Raw genomic sequence first — 11,809 nt, 5'->3', positions numbered from 1 at the left:
GAATTAGTCAAAACTCACTGATACCCTAATGGTCGCTTATGGTCGCTTATACACTTAACAATTTGCGTTAATTGTTTGCGTACCCTCGGCTCCACCAATTTTAATAAATTAACCGTTATGAATTTTAAGGTGACTCTTTCGTGAATACTCTACCAACATCCTAACCCACCTTACGTAATTGTTTCGTAATCCAATTAGTCTTTTAAGGGCCTTAAACAAGGTTTCAAAGTTAAGCGAGGGGTAAAGGTTCGTTCACGAAACACCGTAACTTAAAATGGTCGTTTCTCCTAAACCGTAAATCGGATCTAAGCGAACCATATACCAAAACGAAGCTTACGACATGATCTAGCTAAACATATAAAATTTACAGATTGGTCAGTGAGTTATCTGGTCCGAGATTCATGTACAACAGTCTAAGGAAAATGGGCTTTATGACGACTATGTTTACGAGTTTTCCAAGTTTCTCACTACACCAAAACCTCACCAAACAACCCACAATTATTAACACATCAAAACCTCAACTAAATAATACTATACCAGTCCTTATTCTCCAGATTCTTCATCTCAACCAACCACAATCAAGTTCTATTAACTATAACAAGATTCATTCACCAAATCACTCCAAATTTAAATCAAACTACTAATAATCAAAGATCATGCTTCTGATTTAGAAAACCAACCATCAAACTCACTAATAATAAAAGTAAAGGCTATGGTTTGAATTTTATACCGTCCTTGGGAGGTGTTAAGTTGTTAGGAAGCCTTAGGGAGCCTCATACAAGCTTGATCTTTCCAAAGAAATGAAGAACACAAAGTTAGGCTTTGAAGTTTCTAAACGTACGATTGAAAGAACTGTAAAAATGAGGTCTTACTTTGCTTATTTGGATGAGACTTGTGAACAATAGTTGTAGTCCATCTCAATACCTTTCCAACGAGCTATAGAACACAACATTTGAGTGAGTATTGAAGGAGATACGACAGTTTGAAGTTTATGGGTTTGCTTTGGCCGAGAGCTTTTAAACTTGGAATGGGGGAGAGGAGATGAATGGTGCTTGGTTGATTTTTTGGAAAGTGAAATGAATTTCCTTGGTTGTAAATCAACCTTGCAAAATGTCTTGATTTTGCTTTTTGATTACATCATTTCTTGCATCATGAATATGCCACATGTCCACTTCTTGTGGTGTTAGGGTGTCTTAACCTTTAACCACATGTTTTAGCTTCTCTTGGAAGCTTCTACCCATTCTACTTGTATGTGCTTGCCCCTTGGTCATTTATTTGTTTTACGGTTCGCTTAACTCTCATTCTCATTGATCGTTTGAAGGATCATATCCGGGATCTCATTACTTGGGTTCCCCTAAACCCTTTATAATCTTTTATATTCCTTTAATGATCCTCTCTTATAATCCTTGAATTTAAATCATTTTAAGCATGTTACCTTATATTCAATTATTTCGGTATCTGGTGGATTTTCAGAAAAAATCAAAGTGTTCGAATTTGGATTCTGACGATCTTTATATACACTTATATACCATATGGAGTACTAATAAGATCTCAGAATATCAATAAAAGAACTCCTACATAGTGTGGCATGAAAAGTTTTCTTAATCAACATAATCAGCAAAATCACTATTCATAAGGGTTACAAAAAGTCCAAAATTGTTGGGGTTATTACAGTTGAGTTTGCAGTTCTTCACAAAATCCATCATTTTGTGATAGTCACCATACTGTTGAATCTCCTTGTTCACCAAAGCTGAGAAGTTGTTTTTCTCATAGATATAACCAGTTTTAGACATGATTTTCACTACAGGTGCCATTGTTAGAGGTTTGGAATTTGCAGGGAGAGAGTTTGCTTTTGAGAAGAAAGAAATTAGAGCAATTGAATCTTGAGAAAAATAAAAGAAATGAATAAAAGTGAAATTGCTTTTATACTATCTCAGAAAATAACTATAAAAAATAATAAAGTAAAATAAAGTGACCAATAAAAATTGCCCAAAATAGCCGTTAAAATATAAATAAACTGTCAAAATTTCGTCAACTTATCCATCGTGTCATGCTTATAAACTATAAGTATACTCGATGGATAATGTTCAGAGAATTAACGGCTAGGATTGAGACAATTTGACGAATGAGGATAAATCGGTTATCCGTCGAGTTATAAAATATTCCAGAAAAATAATTGATTTTAATTGACAAATTGTGTTCCGACGGATGATCAAACTCGATGGATAATGATCATCCGTCGGGATGTAAATTTTGACTTAGCCAAAATTTCATCCAAAACTGAAAAATCAATCAAATTTCTGGCTATATAGCAACTTGCAAAATATTTTAAATGATTCAAGAGTAATTACGCATACCTAACTCACTTATCAACCTTGAGAAGGTTGATTCATCCATTGGCTTGGTATATATATCTGCAAGCTCCTTTTCACTTGGAACAAAATGCAGTTCCACAGTACCATTCATCACATGTTCTCTTATGAAGTGGTACTTGATGTCTATGTGCTTTGTTCTTGAATGCCATACTGGATTTTCAGTGATAGCAATTGCACTTGTGTTATCACAGAAAATAGGAATCCTATCCACTTGTAGACCATAGTCCAATAATTGGTTTTTCATCCACAAAATCTGTGCACAACAACTACCAGCAGCAATATATTCAGCTTCAGCTATAGAAGTAGAAACTGAATTTCGCTTTTTACTGAACCAGGACACAAGCTTGTTTCCTTGAAATTGACAGGTTCCTGTTGTACTTTTTCTATCTATTTTACACCTTGCATAATCTGCATCTGAATAACCAGTTAGATCAAAACCAGAATCACTAGGGTACCAAATGCCAAATTTTGGTGTTTCCTTGAGATATCTGAAAATTCTCTTAATAGCTACCAAGTGAGATTCTCTAGGATCAGCCTGAAATCTAGCACAAAGAGAAGTAGTAAACATTATATCTGGCCTACTAGTTGTTAAGTACAGAAGTGAACCAAACATACCCCTATAACTTAAAATATCCACAGACTTTTCAGTAGTGTTTAATTCAAGCTTAGTTGCAGTGGCCATGGGAGGTTTTGCAGATGTGCAATCCATTAGATCAAACTTCTTTAAAAGATCATAAATGTATTTAGTTTGACTAATAAATATTCCATCACTAACTTGCTTAACTTGTAAACCAAGAAAGTAAGTTAGTTCTCCCATCATGCTCATTTCATACTTACTTTGCATCAATTTGGAAAACTTTTTGCAAAGTTTTTCATCTGTAGAGTATCATCTACATAAATTTGAACAAGTATACTAGAGCCATTAACATTTCTAAAGAATAAAATTTTATCCACAGTACCTCTTGTGAAGTGATTTTCCAAAAGGAACTTTGATAAAGTGTCATACCAGGCTCTAGGTGCTTGCTTCAATCCATAGAGTGCTTTAAAAAATATTAGACATGATTTGGGAAATTTGGATCTTCAAAACCAGGAGGCTGACTGACATAGACCTCCTCCTCCAAATCTCCATTTAGAAAAGCACTATTGACATCCATTTGATAGACCTTGAAATTGGCATGGGCTGCATAGGCTAAGAAAATTTTGATGGCTTCAAGTCTTGCAACAAGAGCAAAGGTTTCATCAAAATCTATTCCTTCTTATTGATAATAGCCCTTAGCAACCAATCTAGCTTTGTTCCTGACCACTATGCCATTTTCATCCATCTTGTTTGTGAATACCCATTTGGTGTCAATTGAAATATTTCCTTTAGGCTTGGGTACCATCTTCCATACTTTATTCCTTTCAAATTGGTTTAGCTCCTCCTGCATAGCTAAAATCCAATCAGGATCCAATAAAGCTTCTTCTACCTTCTTTGGTTCTTCCTTAGATAGGAAGCTGCTATATATACATTCTTCTTGAGTTGCTCTCCTTGTTTGAACTCTAGAAGATACATCACCAATGATGAGCTCAAAGGGGTGATCTTTTGTCCATTTTCTTTGTTGAGGTAGATTAGCTCTAGATGAAGAGGCCTCATTGTTGTCTTGATGTGTAACTGAGTTTTGATTATTAGAAACTCCCCCTGAGTTTATGGATCTTTGATTTGAGAAAGGAGAACTTTCTGTAAGTGATCTATTCAGACTTTCAGCTTCTTTTGATGACCCGACAAATAGTGCATTTTGAGTTCCGACGAATGAAGTTGATTGTCTCTCGATGGATAAAGCAGACTGTCTCCCGACGGATGAAGCATTTTGCAACTCGATAGATGTTGAATTTTGTGTTTCATTGGTAGGAGATTTTTCTGCAATATCCTTTGTCATTATTTCCTGATCACTTTCATCATCAGTATCATCACTAACCATCTCAACATTATCAAATTTGAGGCTCTCATGGTAATCTCCATCTTGTAGTCCTTAAATATTCTTATCATCAAACACAACATGTATTGATTCCATAACAATGTTGGTTCTTAGATTGTAGACTCTATATGCTTTACCAATAGCATATCCAACAAAAATTCCTTCATCTGCTTTAGCATCAAACTTTCCATTTTGATTAGTTTGATTTCTCAAGATATAACATTTGCAGCCAAAGACATGAAGAAAATTTAGAGTTGGCTTCTTGTTCTTAAACAATTGATAGGGTGTCATACACTTTGCTCGATTAACCAAGAGATATTCTGAGTGTAGCATGCAGTATTTACAGCTTCAGCCAAGAAATATGTTGGTAATTTTGATTCTTCAAGCATTGTCCTTGCAGCTTCAATAAGTGATCTGTTCTTTCTTTCCACTACTCTATTTTGTTGTGGAGTTCTTGCTGCTGAAAACTCATGCATAATCCCATTATCTTCACAAAATGCTCTCATAACAGAATTCTTGAACTCAATTCTATTGTCACTCATGATTCTTCTAACTTTGAAATCTGGATGATTGTTGACTTGCCTTATGTGATTGATGATGATTTCACTAGCCTCATCTTTAGACTTCAGGAAATATGTCCAAGAGAACTTTGAGAAATCATCTACAATTACTTGGCAAAATCTTTTCCTTGAGATGGACAACACATTGACTGGTCTAAACAAATCTCTGTGTAGCAATTGCAGAGGTTCTTCAATTATAGAATCAAGCTTCTTTTTAAATGATGCTTTAATCTTCTTTCCTTTTTGGCAGGCATCACATAGACCATCCTTAGAAAATTCCACTTGAGGAATACCTCTAACCAGTTCTTTCTTGACAAGCTCATTCATAATCTTGAAGTTTAGATGGGACAGCATCTTGTGCCACAACCAACTTTCATCTTGACTTGCTTTATTGAGAAGGCAAGTGACAGATTCTGCATTTGATGAGTTGAAGTCAGCTAAGTACATATTTCATTTTCTCACTCCAGTGAGAACCACTTTGTTGCTCCTTTTTTTTATCACAACACAGGCTTCTGAATTGAAGGTTACTGAATTGCCTTTATCACAAAGCTGGCTGATACTCAATAAATTATGCTTCAGACTATCCACTAAGGCAACCTCCTCAATGATGACATTGTCTTTTGAAATCAAGCCATATCCCACAGTATAACCCTTGCTGTCATCTCCAAAAGTAATACTTGGGCCAACTCTCTCCTTGAACTCTGTGAGCAGGGTAGAATCTCCAGTCATGTATCTTGAACAACCACTATCCAAGTACCACAGATTCTTTCTGTTTCCCTGCACACATCAAAACCAAATCAAGTTGATTTTAGTACCCAAGTTTCCTTGGGTCCTGCCTTCTTATCTTTCTTCTTTTGTTTCTTAGGTTTGATCTCATTTGACTTGGGGATATCAGATTCATCCTTAGTCATCTGAGTTGGACCTTTGAAACCAGTCATTAAAATAGAATTATCATGCACATTTTGATTAACAGGAAAAGGCATGCTGTTTACAAACATGTTATTCCAGTATGGCATGCTAAATGGCATTTGAGGCATACTATATGCAGCATAATAAGGATTAGGTGCAAATCGCATATTAGCAAATTGTGCATTCATATTCTGTGCAGACATAGAATTCATAGGCATAGAAGGCATGGCATTCATGTTAGGAAAAGAAGATGGTACATATATGGGAGTAGGCAGAACAAGCTTACAATTAACAGACAGATGATTAACACTACCACACTTAACACAAATTTTTCTTGGAGCATATTTATCAGGTGTGTAGTTGTTATGTTTGTTAATCCCTACTTTCCCGTTTCTATTGTTTTTCTTTTTAGTTTCTAATTTAACCTCAATCTTTTCTAATCAGTCATTCAGTTGCTTGATAGACAGATGACCAACATTCACTTTCTTATCCTTCTTCACTTGACTTGAATCTCCTGAAATAAAGTTTTTGGAAACTGATCCATATTTTTCATTTAACTTGGCAAGTTTGGCTTTGCTCACAAGTTTGCTCACAGCCGACAGATGAGAATTTATGTCACTCGACGGATAATCCTTTTGATTATCCAACGGATGACTTTCATCATCCGTCGAGTCCACATCTGTTAGTAATCCTTCAACCAAATTAGATTTCAGCTTCTCCTTACTCTTTATCCAAGCTGCATCATAAAAGGACTCAATACCTTGAACTTTGGTAATTTGAGCATGAACATCTCTGGATGATTTCCATGCCTTAATCACCTCATGTTCTCGTTAAAGTTGCTTCTTCAAAATCTCTTCTTTCTTCAAGGACTCAGTTAATTCCTCCTTAGCAATCTTACATTCTAGTTTCAATTTCTCAAATTCAATAAACTGAGACTCTAGCACATAATTCCTCTCACTTAAAAACAGATTGTTTTCTTTTATTTTAGCATTTTCTTTAGTGAGAGACTTAAGTGTAATACGCCAATGATATAATTTTGTAGACATGTCATTAATTGCATCATTACACTCATCTTTAGATAAATGTGCTAGGTTAGCGGTGATTACCTGATTACTTGAAGAACTTGTTTCTGTTTCATCAGACTTAGCCATTAGGGCTAGATTGACATAGCTGACATCTTCATCCAGACCATCTGCTGCCCAGTCATTTTTTATGTAATAAAATCCCTTTCCTTTTGTTAGAGCAATTCAAAATACTTTTGTTCATAATCCACAGGCTCAAACTTCTTCTTGCTGGAATCTGACTTTTTACACTCACTGGCAAAATGCCCTGCCAAGCCACATTTGAAATATTTGAATTTTGATTATTCCACCATGTTTCTATTTGGCTTAGCTACTCCAAAGTTCTTCTTGAACTTGAGCTTGGAAAATCTTCTAGAAAGGAATGCAAGATGTTCATCAATATCATCCATGTCATCTTGCCTCAATGAATCTTCATTTTCAACTACCAGCCCCTTCCACTTGTTTTCACAGACCTTTATAGTAGACTCAACAGCTTCTACCTTCACCTCTTTCTTTTTCTCCAACTCAGCAACCAGTGCTATGGACCCTCCTTTCTTCCTTCCTTTCTCCATCCTCTCATCTTGCTCTATTTCAAGCTCATAAGTTTTCAGGATGCCATATAGTCTCTCCAGAGTAAACTCCTTGTAATCTTGAGAGTTTTCAATGAGGCTTCCATTCCTTTGGAAGAGATCTAAGAAACTTGAGATTGGAGTCTTTTTTCTGATAGACTCTTCCATGCAACTTCAGAGCATTTAGCAGTTTTTGAAATCTACTAAAAATGTCAGTGAGAGACTCACTATCTTCACAATAAAAATGCTCATATTGCTGAATTAGCAACTACATCTTATTCTCCCTTACTTCTCAGTACCATCACAGATAATCTGAATTGTGTCCCAAACCTCCTTGGCTGTTTTGCAGTTAATGATGTTGTCAAACATATCACCATCAACTCCATTGAATATTATATTCATGGCCTTCTTGTCTTTCCTGACTTGCTCAATATCAGGATCTGACCATTCATGCCTAGGCTTGGGAACAAATGGTTCATTACCTGTTGCAGCTCTCATTGGCACATGAGGACCTCTCTCTATGCAATCCACATAGGCCTTATCTTGAGAAAGAAGATGTAGGTGCATCTTCACCTTCCAATGGTGATAATTATCTTTGTCCAGAAATGGAATCTTGACTCCAACATCCTTTTGTTCATCTTGTTGTTTTGTTGTGATCTTTAAACTCTCTGTACTTTAAGAGTTTGCTCTGATACCAATTGTTATTCCCTAACAATACAACAAGAATTACAGAAGGGGGGGTTGAATGTAATTCTGGATACTTTTTGAGATTTATGAAAAATAGTTCTAACTTAATTTATATCTAACTGTTTGATTTGTAAAGTGCGGAATACAGAGTTAAGTTAAGCAAACATAAAGTAATAAAAACTCAAGTCTTTAAAACTTTCTGGTGGATTTGAATGTATCCACCAGATATATATATATATATATATATATATATATATATATCAAGAGAACTCTGTGAAGCTTGAATAGCTTATAACTTCTTTACAAGTGAACAACTAAATGATAAGTGGCATTTTATATCACTTATAACGTCTTAAAATAGCTTAAATTGGTGTCTTGAAATCAAGTATTTTGTGTATTTGATGCGTTTTTCTAGTGTTTATGCATTTCAGGGTATTAGTTGCATTTCGGAGGAGGAATCATCAAGAATAAGCCTTGGCATGTGTTCACCATTGCGAGAGGAAAAGAACGGGCAGATTACGGCGAAGAAACGGAGCAAACCTGGAAATTTTCCAGTAGGGTCCTGCGCGCCCGCGCAGCTATGCTGAGCGGCCGCGCAGCAGCCCTGCGCGCCCGCGCAGAAATGCTAAGCGGCCGCGCAGGGTCGGGGAAAATAATATATTATTTTAGACTTCTACTTCTGTTTGGCTTCCAACTTCTATGTAATCTGAGTTTTATGGGACTATTATATAAGTAGATTTGAGACGTTTTTCACAGGGTAATTAAGAGGGGATTATGTTTTAGATTGTGTTTTGTAAGAAGCGAAGGAGATAAGGAAGAAAACCGATTTAGCACACAGCAACGAAGAGGAAGCATATATTCTTGTGATTCTTGTTTCGTTGTAACGTTGGATGCTAGTTTTCTTGCTTTGACTTATTTACTCTTGTGACGTACTCTGTTTTAATATAATTAGTTTAGTTGTTATTTTCTTGTGTTCGTTTATCATGATTTCATATGAACCCATGATGGCGATAAGTTCTATTATGGGCTAATCGTGATCATGGGGTTGCAATGGATTTATTATGGACTTCTTTAGTTAATTGTTTAATACTTTAGTGTGTGATGATTGCATGATATCTAGTATTGGTTGTGCGTATTCATCTTATGTGCGTCGCGAACATATAAGATAGGGTGTTAATCTCTTGTGAAGCGACAGTGGATCTTGAGGTTTAGAACTTGCCATGGTAGCATAGGTTCATGTTCGTTGTGCATGATTAGTGGGTAACTCTAACAGTTTTATTTGCCCTATGTAATCAAAAGGAGTAACTTGTGCTTAAATCGTTGTGTTGTCAATTTCTGTAGACATATAGGAACTCAACATAATTGATGACTATTCAACTTCTATCTTAATTGTGGATGTTTGGTAGAATGGTATTAGTACAATGAAAGTTGGCTTTTATCAGTTTTGTGTTATTCGATTAATATCATCACTGTCACATGCTAAAGGTAATAACTATGGCTATAGAAGGAAGTAATAATGAAGTTGTGATCTCATGAGTGTTTTATTATTGATAAATTGCAGTGTTAGTTAAGTGGTTAATTAAGTAGTTAATTATAGTTCAATTTTAAGTGTTATTATCTTAACATTGAGAAGTAATCATACATTGGTGAGTGAGTTAAATTAGACAATAACTTAGTCTGAGTCTCTGAGGGAACGAACTAGAAAGTATTCTATATTACTTGCGAATGCGTATACTTGCGTGAATATTAGTGCGTGATTTCGCCCTAACAAGTTTTTGGCACCGCTGCCGGGGACTCGGCGTATTTGTTTAGTTTATGTACTTACCATCATTGGTCATTAGGACTCAGTGATTAGGACGTAGTAGTTAATTACTCTTTTCGGTTGTGTTTCAGGTACTTTAGTGCGTTTATGCAAACTCGTTCTCGTGCTCGCAAGAGGACCTTAGATACAGCTGAGGAGAAAGATGAAGTTCTTGATACACTGGAGAAGTTAGATTTTGAGGATTCGGATTCAGGAACTGAGCAGAAAGAACCAGTAAATATGGGAGATCATATTGTTCAAGCTGATCCAGCTCTTATGGATTTTTCTCGGCCTAAAATTGATGACATTCAGTCAAGCATCCTTCATCCGGCTATTCAAGCTAACACCTTTGAAATCAAGCCGGGCACTATTCAGATGGTGCAGAATTCTGTTTCTTTTGGAGGAGCGGCAACTGAAGACCCCAACATGCACATAAGGAATTTTGTCGAGATCTGCAGCACTTTTAAGTATAATGGCGTGACTGATGAGGCTATCAAGTTGAGGCTTTTCCCATTCTCACTGAGGGATAAGGCTAAAGACTGGTTACATTCTGAACCAGCTGGGTCAATCACTACGTGGCAAGATCTTGCGCAAAAGTTTCTGGTGAAGTTTTATCCAATGGCAAAGACTGCTGCTATGAGGAGTGCTCTTACTCAGTTTGCGCAGAAACCTACAGAATCTATGTGCGAGGCTTGGGAACGCTACAAGGAAATGTTGAGAAAATGTCCACATCATGGAATGCCGGATTGGATGGTAATCACTGGTTTTTATAATGGTTTGGGGGCTCAATCTCGGCCCATGCTCGATGCAGCAGCGGGAGGCGCCTTATAGGCTAAAAGCTATACTGAGGCGTACAATCTTATTGAGACGATGGCTGCAAATGAGCATCAAAACCCAACTCAGAGGATGACATCAGGCAAGGTAGCAGGTATTCTGGAAGTTGATGCAGCCACCGCTATTGCAGCCAAGCTCCGAGCGCTATCAATGAAGGTTGATTCTTTGGCTACGTATGGAGTTAATCAAATAGCTATGGTTTGTGAGCTTTGTGCAGGTTCTCATGCTACGGATCAGTGTTCTCTTGTCAACGAATCTGTTCAGTATGTGAATAATTATCAGCGACAACAGCAGCCTGTGCCAGCGACCTATCATCCTAACAACAGAAATCATCCAAATTTCAGCTGGGGAAATAATCAAAATGCTATTCAGCTACCATATCAGCAAGGAGTGAGTAAACAGTTTAACCCACCTGGATTCCAGCAACCACAGCAGTATGCTACAAGACAATCATATCCTCAACAGGGAAGTGCAGCTGCACCTACTAGTGCTGATTTTGAGGAACTTAAGCTGTTGTGCAAGAGTCAGGCGGTTTCTATCAAGACCTTGGAAAATCAAATCGGTCAATTAGCCAATGCAGTGCTCAATCATCAACCTGGCACTCTTCCCAGTGACACGGAAGTACCAGGCAGGAAGGAAGCTAAAGAGCAAGTCAAGGCTATTACCTTAAGGTCTGGAAAAGTAGCTGATGCTGAAAAGGCAAAAGAAGTCGAAGCTGAAGTTCGAGATGAAGAATCTAAGCAAAGGGAGAAAGCGGCGGAACCAAGGAAGACTACTGTTGAACACACTCTGCCTGAGGCTAATACAGGGGAGCAACAGCTCTATCCTCCACCACCTTTTCCTAAGAGATTGCAGCAACAAAAGCTGGATAGACAGTTCGGGAAGTTTCTGGAGGTGTTCAAGAAACTTCACATCAATATACCTTTCGCTGAGGCTCTGGAACAAATGCCTAGTTATGCGAAGTTTATGAAGACTATTCTTTCAAGGAAGGTGAAACTGGATGACCTTGAAACCATTGCTCTCATGGAAGAATGCAGCGCGGTTCTGCAACAAAAGTT

The 11,809-nt window shown here is 37.0% G+C and overlaps 1 non-coding gene across 1 annotated transcript; it reads right to left on the bottom strand.

Moving 5' to 3' along the window:
- Positions 1-10,550: 10,550 nt before the first annotated feature.
- LOC141681865 (small nucleolar RNA R71) lies at positions 10,551-10,657 on the bottom strand. Its single transcript, XR_012559284.1, has one exon. It is a non-coding gene; the product is annotated as a small nucleolar RNA R71 (small nucleolar RNA).
- Between the last annotated feature and the right edge of the window lie 1,152 nt (positions 10,658-11,809).

Source organism: Apium graveolens, chromosome 8 (genome assembly GCF_009905375.1).
Source record: "Apium graveolens cultivar Ventura chromosome 8, ASM990537v1, whole genome shotgun sequence".
Classification (NCBI taxonomy): domain Eukaryota; kingdom Viridiplantae; phylum Streptophyta; class Magnoliopsida; order Apiales; family Apiaceae; genus Apium; species Apium graveolens.
This window is presented reverse-complemented; position numbering and strand designations above follow the sequence as displayed.